This window comes from Dama dama, chromosome 22, assembly GCF_033118175.1.
Source record: "Dama dama isolate Ldn47 chromosome 22, ASM3311817v1, whole genome shotgun sequence".
NCBI classification, from domain to species: Eukaryota; Metazoa; Chordata; class Mammalia; order Artiodactyla; family Cervidae; genus Dama; species Dama dama.
The window spans coordinates 22,738,387-22,762,794 of NC_083702.1; the positions used below are offsets into that span (position 1 = coordinate 22,738,387).

At 41.2% G+C, this 24,408-nt stretch overlaps 1 protein-coding gene across 2 annotated transcripts in view; it reads right to left on the reverse strand.

The window, feature by feature from the left end:
* Positions 1 to 14,427, reverse strand: part of DUSP16 (dual specificity phosphatase 16) — a 91,226-nt gene extending 76,799 nt beyond the window's left edge. The window contains exons 1-2 of one of the 2 annotated variants that reach the window (XM_061125035.1): positions 13,808 to 14,427; positions 6,552 to 6,663 (exon numbers count right to left, since the gene is read on the reverse strand). The gene's annotated coding sequence lies outside the window, so the exon portion shown is untranslated. Of the gene's footprint in view, positions 1 to 6,551; positions 6,664 to 12,693; positions 13,153 to 13,807 lie in introns of those variants that run through there. The other variant, XM_061125036.1, reaches the window with a different exon arrangement.
* Between the last annotated feature and the right edge of the window lie 9,981 nt (positions 14,428 to 24,408).

Below are 24,408 nucleotides of genomic sequence, written 5' to 3' on the forward strand. Positions count from 1 at the left end.
TTTCAGATTTTGAAGATGTAAAAAGTACTAAAGAATCGTTTCACCACAATGTGTATATACAAAACAATATTGAACTATACACCTGAAAATGGTTACGATGATAAATTTTACATTGCCTTTACTATAATTTTTTACAAAAGAAAACAAACAAAGAAAAAAAGAAAATGGCTGTTTTTCTTTTCAAGAGATGCTGCTAACAAGTATTGCTATAAACTCCTTGATGACCAAGGTCATAAGCCACATACACTTCTTTGCGTCTCTTCTAATACCTCACTTTCGGAAGACACTCAGTAAGACTTGTTCATGCCAATAACAAAGACATGCCAACAACCACTGGCAAAAAGAATGAATCTTTTGTCCACCAAAAAAGCCTACTGGACTCAGAAGTCAAAGTGTTCATTTCCATACATGAACCAAGGTCATTTGTATAATAAAATACCTCCACTGACTTCACAATAATTTTTATTAAGAACTTGTATAAAACTACTACCTCCTGGTAGTGGATACGACACTGATTAACACTTGGTAACTAGAAATCCACCCCACCAGCAAATACTGTCTCGCCTTAAATTAACATCCTGTTAATTACATCCTCTAATGAGATGGCCACTGGCAACATTTAAGAGCCAGCCACACAGGTCACTCCACTGCCAGAACAAATTGCTTGGGTTTGTCTTTCAGTTGGGATTGTAGTCAAAAGAAGGGGTTTTCCACTGTACGTGACTTTTATTGTTGGTTATAAAACCAAGAAACTATAAAATCAAGCTTCCTGAATATTTACATTAACGAGGCTCTTAGTCATCCACAAAATGAAAAATGAAAACAATCACTTTAATTACATAGTTAAAAGGGTTTCAATGGAAGGAAAAGTTTCTGACATCTGGATATTCTAAAGTAATGAAATTAGATGCTGTCTGTCCCTAAAGTTGTTTAAAGCAGCTGTTAAATACATATACATACACCCATTTTATTCTTAAAAATACATTCCAAACTGCAAATGACTTCTGGCCCCTTTAAACGCCAGAGTTAATAATGTTTATCTTCAGGGTCTCCTAATACTGATAAATCACAATAAACCGCACTGCGATCTTTCTATAAGACTTCTGTTGGACAGAAGATTAATACATTTTTAGGTTAACATTTCAACAGCCTATTCTATAAGCAATGTTTAATTGCTTTGTAAGTTTCTAGAGCTGAGAATGTGATTTTCAACTCACAGTATATCCAAATTCATATAATCTTGACGGAATTCTATAGGAGGAGCCAGACTGTCATTCTCTCAGAAACACAAGATGAGACAAAGGTTTTGGCCTCATTCAAGTCAAGTCGAGCTGCTACCATGAATGAAGGGACTCACACTCCTTTAGTTGTCCTCTAATTTTATCTAAGGCAAATATGCAGGGTAAACATGATTAACAAATAAGAACAAATGCCCAACAAGCATAAGGGGGTATTCGACCAGGTTTTAACCACTAGTGCTTAAATTTAGGACATGGTACTGAGGCTATGTTGAGTACAGATTCTGTACATATATGGCTATGTCCCCTATTAAAATAAAAATGCAATTAGTTTTTCACCTTCAGGGAAATTTGGGGCATAAGTACTATCACATTACTTAACTGCCAAAAAGCCAAAACCTAATTTTAGCTTTAACCATCAAGATTGTTATTAAAGACACTGGCCAGCTATCAAGATGACTATAAAACACCATACACTTTTATATCCTCTAATCCTGTCCACTTTTTTGATTAAAAAAAAAAAAAAGATATAAATGTGAAATGATCAAAAGACAGGAACACAAGGAGAGACAAGAATGTCTGAACCAGAAGGCACCTCCAAGATCATCGAATACGATATTCTTATCTCACAACTGAGGAAGCTGAGACCTAACTATCTCTGAATTAGCTCCACGACGAACTGGGATCCAGGTCTGTGTAACCTTCCACTGGAATAAGAAAGAAAAGGGAATCTGTGAGAAACAAGGAAACCCACACAGAACAGTCTCTGGGCTCCAGGAAAGTAGCTGTAGCGGGCTGCTGACTACCCTCTGCGCTTTCTCTTCTGCTTATCTGTGGCAGACACGCAGCCCATCGCCCAAGAGACACCTCCTCCCCTCAAGCTTGCGAAGAGTCCCGGTTCCTCCCGGACAGCAAGCAGTGTCCGGGCCTAGGAAATGACACATGATGTGCGTTACACCACGCCCGGCACCCACTCCTGTGGGACAGACACAGACAATTCAAGCAAACGCGACGTCAGACAAAAAGGGGATGGAAGCTTCTGGGAGAGATTCTGTTCTCCGTCAGGCAAGCACTGGAGTAGGAACTGCTTGCTCTTGCCTACTTCCTTCTTCGTGCCTCGGAAAGAGATGTGCTGCGACCACTGAGGCGGCCATTTTGTGACCTGGCAGTATGGAAACGCGCGAAAGGCGGCCGAGAACCTGGCGGAGGGCTCTGCGGCGCAGCTGGATCGCCGCAGACCACCTACTTCTGAAGTTCCCTGAAGTTTCCTGAAACACACAGTAATAAATGGCTTACGGCTTAAGCCTCTTCTTTGGCTTTCTATTAACTACTGCTGGAAGCAGTACTGAATTTAAAAAAAAAAATTTTTTTTTTCTGGGCAGTTCCCTGGCGTTCCAAGGGTTAGGATGAGCGCTTTCACTGCCAGGGACCCTGGGTTCGATCCCCAGTCACGCAACAAAGATCCAACAAGCAGCATGGCACAGCCCCCCCAAAAAAAGTGATAAAACAAAATCTTTTGTGCCCTGTTGTAATCTTCCTGCCACATCACTACCATTAAAAGTGTTTATTCTGCTCATATACATGCCACTAAAAAAAGTGTTATATTTCTCCTGCATAATTAACAGCATGAGTGCATACTAAGTCACTTCAGACATGTCCAACTCCTTGCGGCCCTATGAACTGCAGCCCGCCAGGCTCTTCTGTTCACGGGATTCTCCAGACAAGAATACTGGAGTAGGTTGCCAGTGGTCTCTCCAGGGGATCTTCCTGACTCAGGGGTCGAACTCGCATTTCATTTGTCTCCTGCATTGGCAAAAGGGTTCTTTACCACTAGCACCACCTGAGAAGCCACACATAATTAATAGAGACCAGTTCAATTACTTTATAGTTACAAAACATCTCAACTATGACCCTATTAAAATAAATGTCATCATAGACAAAACGTAAGGGAAAGAAACATGATTGTGAATCATTTTTTCTTGATTATGACTTTGATCCTTCCTTCTGCCATCTCAAATCCTTTTCGGAAATGAGTATCACATAAATAACAAAATGATGAATAAGATTTATTTGAACTAAACTCTTCTGCTCCTTTAATAATTGCTGCTTCAGTTGTGTCCAACTGTTTGTGACCCCATGGACTGCAGCCTGCCAGGCTCCTCTGTCCATGGGATTCTCCAGGCAAGAATAATGGTGTGGGTTGCCATGCCTGCCTCCAGGGAATCTTCCCACCCCAGCAATGGAACCCAGGTCTCGTGCATTACAGGCAGATTCTTTACCACTGAGGCACCAGGAAAGCCCTTAATCATAACTGTTAGTAAATGATTAAATATTAAAATTTCATTCTTGAATTTACAGCCCCCAAAGTGGCCGAGTCAATATTTTCACATATGGATGCTTGTAATGGAAGCCTGGAGGCTTACCAGTACTACACCAAATTCATGGCATTGCTGTTTTCTCCTTTACAGGTTATAATAATAGAATTTGAATACTGATAAGACATTAAAAGTCAGACTACCTAGTACAGCTATTTCAATAGTAATTTTAACTGTATTCTGATGGAACTCTGTCAAATATATGTTCACCTCCATGACCCCAGTTGCACCCACCTCTGTACTTTCCTAGGTCCCATTTTTCTGTATTCACCCCACAATATTCCTCTGGCTCCCAACACTCATCTCCACGCTGCCCACAGCCAGTTCAGTTCTGCCTACACCAGCTCTGTGATCACTAACATCTACTCCACTCACAGCCTCTCTGGTTGAAAGAAACCGACAGCAGCCACAAACATCTCTTCTCTCAAGGGTGCTACCATCTTTCCCCTGCTGTCTTTCAAGGAATGAAACGGCTGAGGACCCTGATTGTGAGCACAGATAAAAAGGAGTATGAATATATAGATTTATATGAATGATGTACGTGGGCTCAGTGCGTTCTTAACTTAAAAAAAAAAAACAGAACCAATGCTTTTTTTTTTGGTAAGCTATAAAGCACTTTTGGGCTTCCCAGGTGGCTCAGTAGTAAAGAATCTGCCTGCCAATGCAGGAGACACAGGAGACGCTGGTTCGAATCCTGGGTTGGGAGATTCCTGGAGGAGGAAATGGCAACACATTCCAGTATTCTCGCCTGGAGAATCCCATCGACAGAGGAGTCTGGCAGGCGGCAAAGGGTCAGACACAATTGAGCACACACACACACAAAAGCGCTTTTATTGACTCCTCCTTTGTGTCTACCCTTCACCCACCACTCTCCGAGGTTACTTAATCTTCTCCCCTTGTGGATTCAGGACCACATGGCTCATCCCACACAATAGCATATTTCCTTCTTCCCAACAAGTTAATCAGCTAAGATGGAAACATTATTTTATTGCTACAGATTGTCTATGTTAGACTACTCTAAAAATATGTTAGAACATGGCACCAGTTTATATCAGCAATATCAAATTCTCATGATTTACCCTGAAACTACCATGCTGACATCTCCTCTGATGGCACAAAAGCAATGAAAGGCAAAACTGCTGGCGATTTAGCGTCAATTATGGCAAGGGTCCACACTGTACTAGCAGGAATTACATTCTTCACAGTCTGTCAATCACTTTTTTAAATACTGATTTTATATTATTTATTTGGCTGCACCAGGGTCTTAGTTGCAGCATGCAGGAAAGGCATATGGGATCTAGTTCTCTGACCAGGGATCAAACCTGGGCTCCCTGAATTGGGAGCATGGAATCTGAGTCACTGGACCACCCGCAAAGTTCCTATCAATCTTTTTTTAATAATTTATTTTTTATTGAAGGATAATTGCTTTACAGAATTTTGTTATTTTCTGTTAAACTTCAACATGAGTCAGCCCTAGGTATACATATATTCCCTCCCTTTTGAACTTCCCTCCCATTTCTCCCCATCCCACCCCCCTAGGTTGATACAGAGCCCCTGTTTGAGATTCCTTAGCTAAATAGCAAATACCCATTGGCTATCTATTTTACATATGGTAATATAAGTTTCCATGTTACTCTTTCTCCTATCAATCATTTTTAAAAAGCCAGTTTCACTTAACAATGTCCTTGATAAAATAGTAAAAGTTATTAATTATTAAATCTCACTCTTGAGAACTTGATCTTTTTAATAATCCGTGTGATGAAATGGGACCATTTCATCATATCTAATATGTACAAAAAGCATTTCTACATACCTAATACAATGGCCATCTTAAGGAAAAGCATTTATGCAATTGAGTTGTGAGCTGAACTATACACTTTTCCATAGAATACCATTTCTGCTGAAAGAATGACTGGCAGACAACTTATTATTATGTATAGTTATTCAGACTTAGGTACTTGGCAGACATTTTCTCTAAAGTAGATACAGTGAGCCTGACACTTCAAGGAAAGAACTGACAATACCTGTTGCTGATGATAAAATTTGAGTTTTCAAGAAAAAATTAGAATTTTGGAAAACTTGAACTGGATACCAAAATCTTGACTGCTCCTCAATTCTAAAGACTTTTTGGATGAGATTAATGGTTGTATTGATGAATACTATGTAAACAAATGTGTCAACATTTGAAAGATCTGCAGAACTCAGCAATTATTTTTAAAATGACCAATGTACAATGTTATAAAACCACAAGCTGGTCAAAGATCCATCCAAAGTGCAAGATGGACCAATAGATTTTTCCATTATGGAGTAGCACAAAAAATTCATTGACAATGTTCAGATTCAACACCACAACTAACTCTTAAGAACATCTTTCTAAACAAAAAAAAGAGGCCAAAGGGAAAAAAAAGAATCTACCATTTGCTGAGTCTTGACATATTAAAAAATATACACAATTACATGAAAAAGACACTAAAATACCCCACCTTTTCTCTACTATGTATCTGTGTATAAGTGGGGTTTCTTCATATATTTCAAACAAAGCAACATATCACAATAGGCTGAATGCAAAAGCAGCTATGAAAAACACCAGTGGTCTTCTATTAAGCAATGCATTAGAGAGTAGCAAAACATAAAACCATCTCACACTTATCACTGTATTTTTGTTTTGGAATATTTTTTTCATTAAAGTATGTTATTCATGTTAACCTTTCATGAGTTTGTTGTTTTCAAGTGGATAAGTATTTTAAAACATTTCAGACTTTTAATTTCTAATATGTTAAATATTGATACAGTCCACATAAACAAAAGATCTTTGGGGCATCAATAATTTGCAAAGAATGCAAAAGTGTCCCAACACCAAAATGTTAGAAAACCTTTGGTTTTCAACATCACAAAAAAAAGAATGCTTATATGCGTGTGTATATAAGAGAACAAGCACCTGAGAAGGAGTCAGAAGGTCTCGGCTCCCGGTCCACTTGCTTCAGGATTTGGATAAATTAATCTAAGGTCTTAGTTTCTTCATCTGTGAAATGGGTTATTCATGTCTTGTTCTGAGGATTAAAGACAAAATATGTCAGAACAGTTGATACAGTACAGGTATACTGTTATTGTTACAAGATCTCAAAGTTAAGAGTTTTAACCTTGTGACCATATTTCTAAAAAATTCTCTATTCTTAAATTTTTTTGCTAAATGCAGAACTTACAGAAAATGCAAAGTGGAGATTTTTTGATTAGTCAATTAGTTCAAATGTCCAACCACATAACTTTACTGTATTAAATTTAGCACTTGACAGTTATAATTGGTAATGTGTATATCCTAATTATTACAGATATTTCCAAATACACACAGAAGTACAGAAAATTGTAACAAACCCCCATGTACTCTTAAAAATTACCAAAAAATTGTCAATATTATTTCAGTTCATAGGAAATGTGTGTATGCCTATTCTGATGTTTTTAAAAACAAGTATTAGGCATCATTTCATTTTGTCTATAAATACTCCCATATGTATCTTTCTAACAGATGAGAATTTAACATAACCCCAATACCATTAACATAGAAATGAACTCTATAGTTTTATTCTTAAATATCACCTAAAATATGCAATGCTAAGTCGCTTCAGTAATGTCTGACTCTTTGCGACCCCATGGACGGTAGCCCATCAGGCTCCTCTGTCCATGGGATTCTCCAGGCAAGAATACTGGAGAGGATATTGTAAAGTAATTAGCCTCCAACTAATAAAAATAAATGTAAAAAAATAAATAAATAAAACATTCAAAAAAAGAATACTGGAGAGGGTTGTCATGACCCTCTCCAACCCAAAACATACTCTATGTTCTAATTTCCTGATTGTCTCCCAAAAAAAGAGTCTTCATTAGTTTTTAGTTGTTCTGTAGGATCAAAATATTCTCAACAATTCAGTTACAAGTAATACAAGATTTTCAGTTAAAGACAAGAACGAAGCAGAAATAACACCATGCTCTATATACATGTACGGTTTACAAAATCAAGTCAAGAACTATTCTCCAGGGAAATGTGCTTCTTCTCCAACAAAACAACAGACAAAAATAACAAGAGACACCCACCACAAAAAAGGCCAAACTGGGAACACATCAGTACTCTGAGAAGTCACCAGAAGAGGACACACTCAGCTGATTAGGAAGGGCAGGGACTGTAGGAAGCTACCACCTGCCCTTTTGGAAGGGATGGGGTCGGACCAGCCCCATGGTCAGGCAGGCTGGAGGGGAAGGTCAGGGTCTGGGTTCCAGAGTGACAGTACAGCTCAAACAAGCCCACTATCCAAAAGGCTGGATGGCAACCACCTGCGGTTTCAACTCAGAGGTCAAAACTCAGTACTCTGGGACTTCCCTGGTGGTCCAGCGGTTTTAAGACTCTCTGCTCCCAACACTGGGGGCACAGGTTCGATCCCTGGTCAGGGAACTAAGATCCCACATGGCACATCCAAAATAAATTAATTAAATATGAAAAGATAATTGTTAAAAAAAAAACCACAGTGTTCTAAGCTAGAAATAGAATATCATCACAATAAACTACCTGTGACAATTCAATTTATTCAGCAAACATTTGTCAAAAAAGTCAATTCTACTAGGCACATCTTAGGATATGAGCTATAATAGTTTTGTGTATAATTATTCAGTGAGACAATAAGCAGCATATACTTCTCTACATATTACTTTCCCCATTAATTTTAAGGGGAAGAACAGACAAATTTAATATTAATACCTTGCCACATACATGACAAGTTATAGTGCAAAACCTGCAATTTGGCCCACCCCTCACCCAGACATTAAAACATATGAATTCTACCGTCCTTCCCAAATACTTTTCACGATTACATATCACATTAGCTTTTATCATACATATCACAGACTCCAAGCATTTACACCTACAATTTCTTTTCTAAATGGAGTATTTAGTTGAAGACTGACATGTACACACTGCTCTATTTAAAATGGATAATCAACAATGACCTAGTGTAGCGCACAGGGAACTCTGCTCAATGTTATGTGGCAACCTGGATGGGAGGGGAGTTTGGGGGAGAATGGATACATGTATATGTATGGCTGAGTCCTTTCACGGTTCACTTGAAACTATCACAACACTGTTAGTCAGCTATACTCCAACATAAAATAAAAAGTTAAAAAAAAATAAAAATAAATGGAGTATTCAGAAGGAAATCAAGGAAAGGCTAAAGAATCTCCCACCTCCTCTGAAAATCGTTTTCTTTTCCATAGGCTTAACCCAAGTGTGTCAGAATGAATTGTAAATGAAAACTGGTCAGATGCATATAGAAAATTTTAAGAGATGTGGTTCTATAGGCACATAAATCCTTTTAGGAATCCTTTACCTCAATTCTACCTATCAGGTTTTTTTTGTTGTGTGTGTGTGTCTTTTTTAAGTTTAAAACTACAGAAAAAGTAGAGAAGGAGAGAACACATTTCTTAAAGAATACTTAAGAAGTACTTCATGAATGTGTTCCAAAATATGAGAGTCACTAAGGAATTTTTTAGCTGCCACTATAAAGGACATCTTGTCAATAACAACAAAAGCTGGCAGTCAGACAACTGCAGAGTCCAGACTTCCCCATTTCAGAACTGACACTTTTGTATCAGGTCTACTATCTGCAGAAAGACAGTAAAAGTCCTAAGTTTAAGATAATATTTCCAGTGAGACCACTAAGTCCCCTACCAACCTGTAAGGAGAATGATTAAGTTCACAGAGCACAACGCAGCCCAAATGTACCATGCAGACGAGGCCTGGAGGGAATGTCACCCTTGACCTCATTTTCTGGTAACTAAGCTGAAGAGCCGACTTATACTTTCTGCCCACCTTCAGTTTTGTGTGCCCTCATACAACGTGTATCATCAAAACAAACTGTCCTTGGGGTTTAGTTTCCCTTTATAGCACTGTTGTGATTACTGTTCCAAATGGAGAATATACCTAAGTATACAGCCCAATACATCACAACTCTAAGTAAACTGGAAAGAATGACATTAACCTCACTGCAAAAACATGAGCTTTTTAGCAGACAACAGCAGCAGAATTGCATAAAAATTGTTAACGAGGAGTTGAAAACTCAAAGCCTGCATGCTTCCATCTACAAAATATTATGTAGGTTTCTTTTAAAAAATTGGTTAAAGATGGAGTCGATGACTGTGTAGATGTCTATTCAAATTGGTTTGGGCTGCAAATAAATATTAAAAAGTTAAATCATTAACATTATTCACCAGGCATATCACAGGCAAAACAGGTCATTCACAAAGTAAGGAGGGCTGTAATGAGCACTCTGTAATTTCCTTGTCTCTGATCATTCCTATTTTCACAAGACATCACTCTCTGACATCAGATTTTCCATGAAGTGTTTACTTGTTTATTGCCCTTCTCCCACTAGAATGTAAATTCCATAAGGGCAAAAACCTTATCTTACTTTCCACTCTTTGCCGGGTTCAGAGAACAGTGCCAAGCACACAGCAGAGGTTCCAAACAGAACTGCTGAATGAAGGGGTGGTTGAATGGCCACCCCCGCCCGCCCCCTTCCTTTCCTCCTTACACAGGTTAACCATCCTTTGAGGTCAGGGTCAAATTCTACTACCTCTATGAAAAACATCTCCCATTGCTCCAATCATACCATGAACACCGCCCCTGCCTGCTGTCTGATAACTGTTTATCTTTGCATTTGTATATAGCTCCCTTAAAATTCTCATAATCCTCATTAAGGGCATGGACCGTGCCCCTACGTTTCAGTATCCACCTAAGGACCCATACATAGTCTACCGCTAATAAATGCTCAGCTTGACTGACTCATACCTATAGTTAATCCAGAAATCAATTGAGTTAATAGTTTCACCTTTTTATAACCTAACCCTCCTTTTCCAATAACTCAACTGAAATTGCAGTGGGTCCCCTCTAGTTTAAACTTATTTTTGGCAACTTCAAGCTTTACATTCTCATATATGTAACTATAGCTGCTCATAATTCACTTTATCCATCCCTCCCCCAAGATTAATTTTTGTATATATATATAAAAAAAAACCTTGTGACTTTTTTGGTGATACCTTCAAATGAAGTATCTAACCCCAATCAAGAAGGAAGTTGGAGTTTCATTACTTTCTTCCTGTTGCTGAGATACTGGAGGATATTTTTTCTTTTTATGCCTTTTTCCTTTCATGTCAAGATGGATCCCATTTCCTTCTTTCCTGATCATAGCCCTGGCAAGTTTTTCTTATTGCTTTGTACCTGTCCTTGGTAATCTGCCTTAGATCCTCCTTTCTGAGCCACTCCTGTTTCCTCTAGTCACTTATTTGATCAGATTTCAAACTTTTCAAATGAGACTAGCCTCTTCTTAAAGCTTGAGCCTGCTTCTTTAAATCTGGCCATCCCTTCACAAAGCCAACCAAACCCCGGTCATCTGGGCTAAATGAAATGTACAAAAATATCAGATTATCCACAACACAAGAAAATCAGAAAAAAAATTGACATCTGGCTTTGGAATATATCATGTGGCTTTGGGCAAGATTTACTTCTTAAAGCTTTTGCTTAAGCCATCACCGTTAGTAACAATGTCTTTTACCATAGTGGAATATCTGTCTCAATTTTAAATTTTGATGCAGTTTTTTCAAAAAGCCAATCAAATATCAACTGAGGTTTTTCCTATGAAGTCTTTAACTCGTTTTTTCAATCTGTTGAAAACTATCATAAAATCTGGTTTCTGTTTCCCCTGATTTATTTCCTCCCTGTTCCTGGACTTCTGATCCAAATCAGCTTACCCTATATTAATTTACTTCTTTAATTTAAAGTACCATTTGCTTGAGAATGAAAAGCATTCTAATAACACTAAATGTCTAATGAAATTTTCAGTCCAAATAACACTAGATAGAAGACTTTTTTTTTTTTAAGCTACTGCAGGAAAAGTTGGGTTTCTAGGATAAATTACACTGGTAATTCTAGCAAATTTATATTTAGTGGGTTATTATGATTGGCTGAAAAATAGAAAAACATTAAAGAGCTATGCAAGTCAGCTTTGTCAATATATAATCCCATAGGCCAAACACTATGAAATTAAATTCTCAGTACAGGCATTTATAGAAAAGAGCATCAAAACAAACTCACACATCAACCCTGGCCCCTTTTCCTGACCCCAGCCTAAACTCTGCACAGTCTCACACTTGATTGCTGCTGCCTCACTTCCACAAATGAGTTTTTAATGTTTAAGAAAAAGGAAAAGAACTAGGTTAACAGGTTCTTCTCTTTTGCCCCCTTTTCAGCTTCTGTCATTGAGCTCTTGGCCAAAGAGATCCCTAATCCTCAATTTTACATGACTGTTTTCACTTTACAGGTATTCAATTATTTTACATTCAAATGCACACTTACATAGAGCTTGAACCTACTCTTTTTCATGTTAATCACCATATTACCAGCAGAATTGAGAATAAACTCATTTTTGTGGTTTCCCCTCATAAAGAACTTTGGGAAGTATAAATTATTTTACCTAAAAACCAACTTTTGGGCTGGTGTTTTTTAGGCCAAGTTTTTATACAGGATGTTAAATGTTAATCCCCAAAACTTTTTTAAACAAGATTTCACAGTCATCAAACTCAGTTAAGTTCCAGAACTTTACTTAAAAAATAAAAACAAACTCAGGATGCCTAGTCACACTTTGACTAATATACCCAGACAAAGCCCCAAATTCTCAGTTTTTCAATATACCTTCTCCAGGCTGCAGCACAAGTCTCGATTAACTACGGCCTCCCAAGCTATTTGTCCACCATACACATCATTTCTCAAGGGAAAATAAATAATTCCCAAGTGATTGATTCAACTGGTAAGAATTCTTTCCTTCTTTTAAAAATTTACCTTAACTTCAAAAATCTCTTTTCTTGATGCAGTTCAGAGAACAGTATAAATCCCCTGAGGAAAACAGTTGTCACCTATGTGCGCTCAAAACATGAGTGGCTTAAAGAGACATTTTCTGACAGTCTAAGTTCCCCAAATACTAGTCATAAGGTCTTTCATGGATGGTAAATTTTACACACACACAAAAGAAAGGAAAGAAACATACCTGGTCATTTTCTAAACAGGTTTGATAGGTTTGGTTCCCTTGTAAGAGCAGAGTATTTACTTATAATCTTTTAAAGCACAAGTGGCAGTCAGGAGAGTGGGTAAATAAAATCTTCAGAGGTTTAAAAACCCTGCATCTTAACTCACTTCCCCTTGATTTCAGGGGCCGGTACTGCAAAGCCCACGGCAAATGAGATTATGTAACAGGTTTTTCCTCTCTCCACTTTATTCATCACCGGCTGATTGGAGGTGTGCTTTCTCCAAACGAGTTGAGACTCCTAGGACTTTATTTAGGACGGCTGAAGTTGAGGTTTGATACATTTCCTTAGGATTTTGCAGGATCCACTGATTTAAATATCTATTTGTATTTTTCTCAAGTGAGAAAACACAGTAACAGTGTAGTTGCTGTTGTAATTTCAAGGAAATAAACGCAGCTGCACCTGAAAACTTCCGTTTTGCACAAATATTTTCCTCCCCTGTGTTTCATTCCATGAAACTGCACGATATACACAGACCTTCACTCGTCTCCCGGGGCTTCTTCCCTTCTCACGTTTTACGGTTGGTGCAGATAAAGAAGTCGTCCCTGGCGCACCGGGCCCCCCAGCACCCGGCCTCGGGGGGAGAGGGGGGTCCCCGGAGGAAAAGCGAGTGGGTTGAAAAGCGCAGCCCGGTCACCACTCAGGTGGCCCCGCCGCTCACACGAAAGGCGAGCTGGGGATAATGGGGACAGTCAGGCCGGGGCCCCTCTTGGCAGGCGTGTTGTGTAACACTCGCGCCTGGAAGTGAGCAGCTTGGCCCGCGAAGGGACCGCGTCCGGCGGCGGCTCCTGGCGGCGGCACCCGGCCGCCCGGCCCGCTCGGCCCGAGCCCGCGCGCCCGCCGCCGCCGCCGCCCCGACCCCGCGCGGGCCGGGCCCCCCACACACACCCCCCTCGCGCCTCTGCTTCCCACGCGCTCGCCGCTCGGGGCCGCGATCGCCCCCACCCCGCCCTCGACCCCGGGCCCGGCCGCCGGGAGGGCAGCGCCGGCGGGGCGCGCGGACCGGCGTCCATGCTGCCGGCGCGGCGGGAGCCCGGCCCCGCGCCCACCCGCCCCGCCGTCCGCGCGCCCACTTACTTTCGGGGCCGCCGACCTCGCGGCTCCCTCGGGGGGGGCGGGGGGGAAACGAAAGTTGTCACGGCGTCTCCCCGCGGGGCCCCCTCGCCTCCCGGACCCGCGAGGCGCCGCGGCGGAGCCGGGAGGGCTTGCTGCGCTCCCGCCCGCGTCCGTCCCGTCGCGCTCTCCTCCGCCTCCTCTTCTTTTCACTATATTATCTTCTCCTGCTCGGAGGGGCGGGTGGGGGCGGGAGGCTTAGGAAGCGAGGAGACGTTTGCAACTTTTCTTCACTCTTTCTCTCCCCCCACCAACCCCCGATCAGCCTTGAAAAAACACTGTTGAAAGGGGCGAGGAACCTGTGGAGGTGGCGGGGGGGACGCGGAGGGGGTCGGGAGAGGTGATGATAGTCGTTTGGAAAACTGATCAGAGCCCCCCCGCCCCAAACAGAGATACCCAGAAAGAGGGGGAAAGGCGGGGGGTGGGGTGGGGTGGGGGGTTGGGGGGAAAGAGAAAGAGTCGCTGGTCAGGAAACTTCAAGCGCGGATGAGGTCATTGGTTTAAAAATAAAGAGATGGCGTCACTTGAAACCAATCCCAGTGAATGAACTCAGCGGAGCCCCGGGGAAAGGAGGAGACAGGCAGGGCAGGGCGGTGGGCGACGGGCGGGGCCGTGCGCCCGCCCGAACCCGGAGCGCGGCTCGGCGCCTGGTCGCGGCCGCTCGGGGAGGGGTCGGGTCACGTTCCGTTCCGGGGCCCGGCGACTCCGGGGCAGGTTCCGCGGGCGCCGCTGGGAGGAGCCGGGTGGCCGGGGGAGGCGGCCCCGCGGCCTCCTCCTTCCGCGCCCGCGCGCCGGCTGCCCCCGGGGCCCCCGATCCCCGACCCTCGGGCCGGGTCTCGGCCGCGTAGGGCTGCGCCCCAACAGGTATTTCAGGGTTTCCCCCCTCTCCCTGCCCCAGCGAGGCGCAGAGCCTTTTCCTCCTCTTTGGGCTGTTTCCAGCTGCCTCCCCAGGGTGAAGAAACGCAAACAATGATTTGAGAGAATTACAATCGCTCTTTTAAAAGTGACGAATCCAAAATGCAGGGCACTGCCGGCTCTTAGGAGAGAGAAGTTACAGGTAATTTAAGAAAAATCACGCTCAGGTGGCTCAGGCAGTCAGCTCTCCCTGTTTGTTATAGAAAGCCCCCACCTGAATGTTCCTGGCATTTATGATTTTATTGTGCTTCTATTTACTTATTTCTATTTACATTTGTAAATGTAACGAGCACGAGTAGCCTAACATGCTCTTGAAAAGTGTGTCCTTTTCAAGCACTGTGTGCCCGGTGCTTGGGCAGCACAGAATCGTCTGTAAATTAAACCAAAGGTTCACCACCTTTGGGGAGGTGCAAGACCCCCGTTGAGTTTACTTCACACACTTCGTGCATTTTAAAATTTGGATTGAAATAGCTTTGTTTTGAAATGGCATTACACCCTTTGGGAAATAGAGACCTGAGCTGGTGACACACCAGGACTTGGAATCACTGGGTAGGACAATCGGAGCTTTATTCTAGTGTTCTTTGAGCATTTGAGCATGAAGCTGCTTCTACTGAGAAGTACTCACGTGGATATCACATAACAGAGATGTGATTAATGACGGAAAAGCACACTCCGAGTGGACTGCTCCATGAGCCAGAATTTGTGTGTAGGAATAAAATATTCCATTTGCAATGTATTAGATTTGGGACGTTGGTTCCCCGAAGACATCTTTGTTGGGAAATGTCCGTTTGGACATTGCCTGAGGGTTTTTGTCGTCTTGTTTTCTGTGGGTTTTCTTTTTTTTTTTTTTTTTTTTTGGATTGCCAAAATAACTGAGAAGCATGTGGGGGGGGGGGCGGGGGGGTTGTTAGAAAAGTGAAACTTGTCTATACTTTTTTGCCTTTAAATCCTGCAGCTAAAGCCCATTCGTTACTATAATCATTTAAGGTCAGTATTAGAGTAAGCCTCTAGGAACTTCCGGACCATCTTTTTTTAGGAGGAAAAGGAGTCCATCTGAAGAGGGGAGCGCGAGGGAGCCCTTGAGGCAGTTAAAGAAGCTTAAGGCCATAGATGCAGAGCCGACTTTCTGCCTCTGCCTTTGACCTCCTTAAGCCTTCTGCAGGGGCGAGACGATCTCTTCCGCGGCACGCTGTCCTCTGGTGGCCGGGGGATGTTACTGCAGCTCCAAAGGGATTACTATCTACGCTCTAACAGGTAACCTCTAAAAATCGACTGCCTACAGACCTGCTGTCTTCAGAACAGTTACCGAAGAGAGAGTTGGAGAGGATCTGCATCTCCAGTCTGCTTAGTTGGAGGAGTTGAGATTCGGAAGAAGGAAGGAGAAGAGAGAGAATCCTTGTCCTAGACTAGATCCTGGATCTATTGGATGAAAGACCTCTTTACATGCTGAGCCCCAGTCGCCTTATTCTGACACATCTTGAAACCTCTCTCTCCTCTTTCTTCATTGACAATTAAATTGGAGCACCTTCCATATGTATGCTATTATGGGAGTCTCCCCCTGTATATCATCTAATTAGGAAAACAACACAAATTAAAACCAATTAAAAACCAAATTAATGATTGAGTGGCATACAGTATTGGTTTAAAGAGTCCAGCGAACTCTTCATGTCATTGTATGGCAAAAAACCACCACAATATTGTAAAGATATTATCCTCAAATTAAAATATATTTTAAAAAATTTTTAAGTAAAAAAAAAAAGGTAGAGTCCAGAAGAGGAAAGGAGTGATGTTGGCTGTGTTGTCAGGGAAAGCATCTTCTGAAGATCTTTGACTTCATGCTTGAAGGTAGTTAAGATTTAGTTTGGTGTAAGAGGGTTCAGCAGAGGGACTATTATAGATAGGAAATGGCAGAGCAGACATGGAGATGGATTGCATAAAGGGTATTCAGGTGAGGGATGAGTAGACCCCTCTAATAATAGTAGGGATTGGGGTGTAGCAATTAAGAATTAGGCCAAATTTGAAATGTAGAAGCACATTAAAGAGATGCATGAATGGTTCAATACATAGCTTGTTACTAGTCCAGCAAATAAGCACTGAACAAGTTTACTTCACTAAAGGGTATTTGCTTTCTTGTTCTACTAAGAGAGCTTCTATACATGCCAACAACAAACATATTTTAAATAGTACCATTTACAATTGCTCCAAAGAATGTGAACTACTTAGGTTTAAGTCTAACAAACCATGTGCAGGATCTGTATGCTGAAAACTATAAAATATTGATGAAAGACATTAAAGAAGACCTAAATAATTGGAGTGACTTGCTATATTCATGGCTTGGAAACCCAATAGAGTAAATATGTCAGTTCTTCCAAAATTGACTTATAGATGTCACACAGTTTCTATCAGAACCCCAGCAAGGTTTTTTTGGTAGGCATAGCCAACTTAACATAAAACTGCGTCCAGTATGTTTAAAGGATTGAGTGAGTGCTAGATTTCCCAAAGGCAGGCAAAGGTCTCATGTACTTAGGACACCAGCAAAGCGGAGGCTCTGAGGTCTTAGAATCAGATCATTTGGGAAGAAGCTGTCTTTGTTGCAGTACATGTAAATGTACAGTTTAGTACTGGTTCTAGTTAGAGTTTAATATGAGGGAGGTGCACCAAATATTTTAGCTAGAATTAAAGATGGAAGAGGAGCACCATAATCTTTAGTGCTTAGACCCCCTGAAGGTTTTAATCTGTCCCTAGCCCTGGGAATAAATAAGAGAGGCAAGGTCCCATCTCGCAAGGAACATCTTCGCAACATTCTAGTGGGAAAAGAAGACAAAAACAGCCAGAGCTGTAACAAGATCAGTTCTACAGGAGAAATTGGGTGTTGTGATAGCGCATGTTGAAGAGGAGTTAAGGTGGTTGGGAGAGGCATTTAGGAGGAGGGGGCACTTGAACTGAAGCCTGAAGGATAGCCGCCAGGGACATGGTCTGAGCAGACGCAGCAGGTCACTCTGAGACTGTTCAGCAAAAACAGTGTGACTTGTAGAGAGCCGCTAATGTTGCCAGAGCAAAAGCAAGGCCAGTGGATCTCAAAAGTACAAAACTAGGACCCAGACCACATAGGCCTTTATAATGTACAGAAAGGAATTTGCATTCTTCTGTGGGAGATTTAAGCAGGTTAGTACATGACCTGATTTATGAAGAAGGTATTTACAAGTAAACATAGTTTAGTTTTGAAAAGAGTTTCAATAATATTCTGCATGTATTTTTTCACTTTACAGCTCCCTTTTCCAATGGGAAGTAAGCATTTTTTATAATTTCGTTAATCTCCAGGGATCCCTTTAACGTTCCCAAATCAAATATTCTTAGCTTAGGGTTCATGGATTCTTACAGAGTACATGGATGGACTTCAGAAGGTCTAGGAGCCCCCTAAAATTGTGTACTATATGCTTATGTGTGTTTTCCTGTGGTCCCTAACTTTCAACAGATTTTCAAAGTGTTTTATCAGTATACATACAAATAATACCTACTTTTAGTCTTGGCTGTGTCTTTTTGGACAGTGTGTTAGTCACTCAGTCGTGTCCGATTCTTTGCGACCCCATGGACTGTGGCCTGCCAGGCTCCTCTGTCCATGGGATTCTCCAGGCAAGAATACTGGAGTGGATTGCCATTCCCTTCTCCAGAGGATCTTTCCAATCCAGGGATCGAACCCAGGTCTCCTGCACTGCAGGCAGATTCTTTATCGTCTGAGCTACAGGGCTGCTGCTGTTGTCCTAGGGCTCGTGGCTCCACACAAATGAATTCCAGTTCTGGAAGGAAGCAGGTTCTGCCTCAAAGAGGTGATACTATGTTGGAGGAGACACTATTCTGTCAGAATTAGGAGAGAATATTCTGAGTTTGCCTCTGAAGGAAGTTCTGGGAAGAAAATTGTACCTATGTGATGTGAAAGCTAGTAGATACCTAGGTCATTACCTGATACCATCCCACTCACTTTATATATAAGAAATCGAAGGTCCAGAGAGGTTAAGTGGCTTGCCCAAGAATGCACAGCTAGTTAGGGACGAAACTGGGATTAAAAACAGGTTTACTGTCATTCCATACAGCGTTCTGTGCTCCTCGTCAGAAAAATCTGGACCACATATTGTACTTAAAAAAGTCTAATGGGAATTAAGTATTCAGTCTCACTCAATTAAATTAAACAAGAGGCTACAGAAAAACCTGAATGAACTGTTTGGCCAACCCAATACATGCTCATTCATAAGGAAATGGAAGAAAGGAGGGAGGTGAAAGAGTTCAAAATCATACAGTCCCTGCTCTGAAAGAGATGAAAAACCTCAATGTCAAATTAAGATGTCCAACCAACAAATAGCAACAACACTGTTATCAGTGTATATCTGATCTTTGTGTAGCAGATATGTAAACAGACACAGCAAGTTACAAACACTGGATGATTTTTCATTTATCAATTTGGCAAGGATTTTTAAAATGAGTAATCCCAGGACTGAGTCAAGAGTGTGGAGACACAGAAAAGTAGAAAGAAAAGCAGTGAATGTGGCTGTTACAGAAAGCTAAGAAGAGAGCATTTCAAGAAAGGAAAGAGTATGTTTCCAGTGAGTTAATACTTAAGGAAGATAAGGTTAAAAAAAAGTCTTCCTTGGACTTAGCAACTAAGTGACCCTGAAGAGGGTGGTTTCATCAAAGACGATCTTGCAGAGGCAAGATGGCAGTGAGTTCACCAGGGAATGAGAAGGAAGGGAGGAAGTGGAAACAGTGAAATAGAAATTATTCTTTTAGAAACTTCTAATCCCACTTTCGTCCCTAACTAGCTGTGGATTCGTGGGCAATAGAAACTGTTAAAAGGAAGTGAAAAGCATCCTACCCAGCTTCAGGCAGATGGAGAACATTTCAACCCAACAAAGGTCCTACTGACCTCCTCAATTTCCTCCACTGTTGTTATGAGGGTTAAAAACCCAGTATACATCTTGTACAAAGGAGCTGGTTGTTTCCATATTGGATTAACATGGTGATGCTAGTTTATTTTCACATTCCATTTAATTTGTAGTTTCTTTATAGTCGTGATTTGAGATGGTCCTAAAAACTCAGTGATCTAAAGAGAACTAGACCTTTTTCTTCAATACCTTAAACACTGGCTTTACACAAATTTTTAAAAGTACTTTTTAATCAAAATGGTATTTGGCTATTTGATCAGAATATCCTTGGGTTTCCCAGGTAGCTCAATGATAAAGAATCTGCCTACCAATTCGGGAGACACAGGACATGTGGGTTCGACCCCTGGTGAGGAAGATTCCCTAGAGGAGGAAATGGCAACCCACTCCGGTATTCTTGCCTGGGAAGTCCCATGGATAGAGGAGGCTGGTGGGCTGCAGTCCATGGGGTCACAAAAGAGTTGGACATAACAACACAAGCAGAATATTCTATCTTGCTATTTAACCACTGTTGAGCAAGAGGTTCAATTACTAAATTACTAAAGACTGTTTCTAAAGGTATTGCTTATGTTTATAAAAATGAATTATTATTGAACGTTGTCATTTTTTAGTCCAGAAAACCAGGGAGCACATTAAAACCTATGCTCACTTACTTGGAAAATGGAAAAACCCATCTAAAAATCACTTATTCAGGTACCATCAGTTATTCACACCAACTCTCCAGAGCTGTTGTGAGGTTCAAATGAATACCAAGGAAGACACCAAGGATACTGCATAATTCACAGCGTAGATTCTCACTACATACTGACTCCTTCCTTTTTAGGAAAGGCTGCACATTGAACAGACTTAAATCTTGAACAGCAGCATTAATAGGGATATTAAAAGGGAAGGGGAAACCCATTCCAGGAAAAGAAAACACAGTTGGAGACACAGCAGGGAAAAGGTGTTTAAAATAGTTTAACTGAAGCAGAACATTTGTATTCAACAGTACATAAATAATAAGCCTGGGAAGCATTTGGGGGCTAGATTACACAGGGCCTCGGTCAAAAAAATTAGCTTTTCTATTTTAAGTAGCAGGGAATGATCAGTAATTTGGTTCCTTTTCTAAAATTATGCTTCATTGTCGTTGTTTGGTTGCCTAGTCGTGTCTGACTCTTTGCAACCCCACGGACTGGAGCACACCAGGCTTCCCGTCCCTCACCATCTCCTGGAGTTTGCCAAAGCTCGTGTCCATTGAGTCAGTGATGCCATCCAACCATCTCATCCTCTGTCGCCCCATTCTCCTTGTACCCTCAATCTTTCCCAGCATCAGGGTCTTTTCCACTGAGTTGGTTGTTCACATCAGGTGACCAAAATATTGGAGCTTCAGCTTCAGCATCAGTCCTTCCAATGAGTATTCAAGGTTGACTTCCTTTAAGATTAACTGGTTTGATCTCCTTGCTGTCCAAGGGACTCTTGAGTCAAAATTATGCTTTATTGGCCTTATTTTCTATTGTAAAGCAATATATATATCCATTGCTAAAAGTCTGTCAATTACAGAAATGTGTAAAGAAGAAAATGTAAATCACCTTATTCAATGGCTATGCTTGGGAGAGAGACAAAAGTTGTTGTTGGTGGTGGTTTTTTGTTTTTTCTGTGGCGGGGGGGGGGTTCACGTTTAACTGAGAACCATTTAACTGACATAGAAAAATATATTCACTGCAGTGGATTGGGTCACATTATGTGCTTTACCATTTGGAGAGTTTGATCCTTAAGATTTTACTTCAAGTATGGAACTTGAGAAAACACTGCTCAACATGAGGACATACAATTTTAGCATTTTGTAAGCTTTTTTCTTTTTATTATATAGAATGCTAAAATATTCTGAGGTCAACTATGTTGGGCTTCCCAGGTGGAGCAGTGGTGAAGAATCCGCCTGCCAGTGCAGGAAACATAGAAGAGTCAAGTTCGATTCCTGGCTTGGGAAGATCCCCTAGTGGAGGAAATGACAACCCACTCCAGTATTCTTGCCTGGAAAATCACATGGCCAGAGGGGGCTGGCAGGCTACTGTCCGTGGAGTCACAAAGAGTCAGACATGACTGAGCACGCACGCATACACAAGTTGTTAGATTTCTCACTTTTCATTATTAACAACAGTACAAATATCATAATTTTATTTTGAAAAACAAAGCATTAAAGGTCTCTGATTCCTTGAAAAATTTTCCCTCGAAGCTTATAATGGCATTATAAGTTATGACACAGATTGCCACTTAATAAAGAAGATGAGTTGCAAATATATATAAGTAATAATCTGAAGTGCCTTTCACTGCTCCTTGGTTATCGAACTAGTTAACTCATCTTAAAATTACCAGTTAAGGAGTACTCATTTGCTCCCTTTACCAGGGAATAGTAACAAATATTTACTGAGTGCTTGCTCAGCCCAGTCATTGTACTAGTTAATGTTTATAAACATCTCATTCTAGTCATTTAGTCTCAGTTTTTATTGTTATATCCTTTGTTGGTATTTTGGGTCAGATTTTCTTTTACCATATCCATTTGTTGTTTTGCCAGTAGAAATGAAGTTTACAAATTATGGAAACAGTAAGTAGATTTCAGTAACTTTTTTAATTGCAAAGATTTGCCTGTAAAAATTGGAATTGTGTATTTGGAATGGTTAGATGATCAGTGAGAACTCTTCAATGCTGGAACAAATGAAGTCTGACCTACACATTTACAGGGTACAATGTTTGCTTATCTTTATTATATATCTTGCCCTATGATTTCAACCTATAGTTTTTAACCATTTTTTCTTTTAACTTTAATACAATGAAGTTATTTAATTTTTCAAAAAAATATTGCCACCATCACACTGTCCAAGGATAACCTTTGGGAACATTTGGATGTATCTTCTCCAATTTAAAAGTTTGAACTCAGAAATGGATGGGATAAAAGTTGGATTTTAGGTGGCTTAATTTGACCCCACTCCAGTACTCTTGCCTGGAAAATCCCATGGATGGAGGAACCTGGTAGGCTGCGGTCCATGGGGTCGCTAAGAGTCAGACACGACTGAGCGACTTCACTTTCACTTTTCACTTTCAAGCATTGGAGAAGGAAATGGCAACCCACTCCAGTGTTCTTGCCTGGAGAATCCCAGGGATGGGGGAGCCTGGTGGGCTGCCGTCTATGGGGTCGCACAGAGTCGGACACGACTGAAGTGACTTAACAGTAGCAGTAGCAGCAATTTGACCAAAGAATATCAGAAAAATCTTAGCAAGGGGACCATAGAACAAGAGAGACCATATTGAGCTATAGTGACAAGTCAGACATAAGTCAAGAAGAGCCAAGGCTGGTACTGTGGCAATGGACATGAAAAGAAAGCAACAAATACAATAGTACAGAGGGAGGATTGAGAGGACTTGGTGACTCATGAGCTCTGGAGGGTGAAGAAGATAAGTAATTAAAGATGATGTTAAGGTGTCACCTTGGGCAATTTATATAAACTTCAATTTCCTCGTCTGTAAAATAGGGTTAACAATTGTACCTTCCTCATAGGATTGTTGGGAGGATTCAATGGATGACATCTAAAATGCTTAGCACAATCACTGGAATGTATTCCCAGTAAGGGTTAGCTGTTATTGTTTTTATAGCTGTTGAATCTAGATGACTGGGTTAATGATGAAACTCTTAAAAGAAATAGGAAAGTCAGGGTGGAGGTTGGATTGAGGTGGGGGAGGTGGAGTTAAGATATAATCTAGACATGTGAAATTTAGGTTCATGGTGTTAAAAATATTTAGCAAGTAGCCATCACTGCCATGAGAATCCCATGTTTTTGACAACAGGTACATTCTAGGAAGATTATATTCATAAGAAGCAGAGCTATGAAAAGTGGATACCCACTGCAAAGTATAATCTGCCCCTCTCCCCATGGCCTCCATTCATTAGAGAAATTACCTTGACTAATGAGCAATCTCAGTAAGAATTGACTTCCTTGTTGAATGGCTCTCCAGGTAAGACATGTCAGAGTAGTGACGCACCTGGATTTTGGAATCAAATCTGTGACTCTTGACTCTTCTACTTAACTATTATCTGATTGTATAAAAATTAACTCTAGGAAATTCCCTGGCAGTACAGTGGTTAGGACTCCATACTTCCACTGCCAAGGGCCCGGGTTCGACCCCTGGTTGGGGAACTAAGATTACAGAAGCCATGTGGTGTGGCCAAAAAAAGAAAAATTAGTTTTCTAAGCTTCAGCTTTGTTTACAAAACAGAAAATAAAAATTTCCACCTCTTAGAACTGATGGGAGGATTAAATGGAAATATAAGTGAAACTCTTTACACATTATAAAATGTGACATAAATACCAATATGGCTCTTAGTCCTGTCTTTCCTGTAGGTTATAAGTTGTATTTATACATCTTCTCTTTCCTTTATGATGCCAAACACGAGAAGCACGCTGTACCAACTGCTGACCCCGTTGCCCCCTTGACCTTCGTCTTCGGCCTCTCCCTCTGTCTCAGTCTCTTTGGAATTTTGTTGCCCGTGATTGTGAGAAATTCCAGAATGCCGGGCAGGATCTGACATGAACTTGAGCAAACTCCGGGAGACTGGAGGACGGGGAAGCCCGGAGTGCTGCAGTCCACGGGGTCACAAAGAGTCAGACACGACTTAGCGACTGAACACAACAAGGCAGGATCTTTGGGGCAAGATGGTCGGTTAGCCTTTGTTCGGAGAGACTG